This window comes from Penaeus monodon, chromosome 27, assembly GCF_015228065.2.
Source record: "Penaeus monodon isolate SGIC_2016 chromosome 27, NSTDA_Pmon_1, whole genome shotgun sequence".
Taxonomy (NCBI): domain Eukaryota; kingdom Metazoa; phylum Arthropoda; class Malacostraca; order Decapoda; family Penaeidae; genus Penaeus; species Penaeus monodon.
In genome coordinates, this window is record NC_051412.1 from 18,773,152 (window position 1) to 18,773,488 (window position 337).

The following is a 337-nucleotide window of genomic DNA, read 5'->3' on the forward strand; positions in this document are numbered from 1 at the left end:
TCAGACAGGCAAACAGACAAAGGTCAAGAGACGCGAGACATATAGAGAAACTTTTGTTTTTCCTTTTCTTGTTTACACTGTTGACAACTTAATTAAGGCAAACGTTTACACTCAAGAGTATGTGGTAATTATCCTCAGCCACATATAGAGAGAGGTGCTGGAGAGAATGTATGCAGTAGTCCTTAACCACATGTCATGATGAATGCATTTTTCTATTTCATGAGTTATCTGACCCTGTCGTATATGTGCGATATTAGTGATTGTTGTCATTTTCAATGTTATCACTCATTACATACTACAGAAAGATAAAGCTGTATGCGTATACACACCCACACAA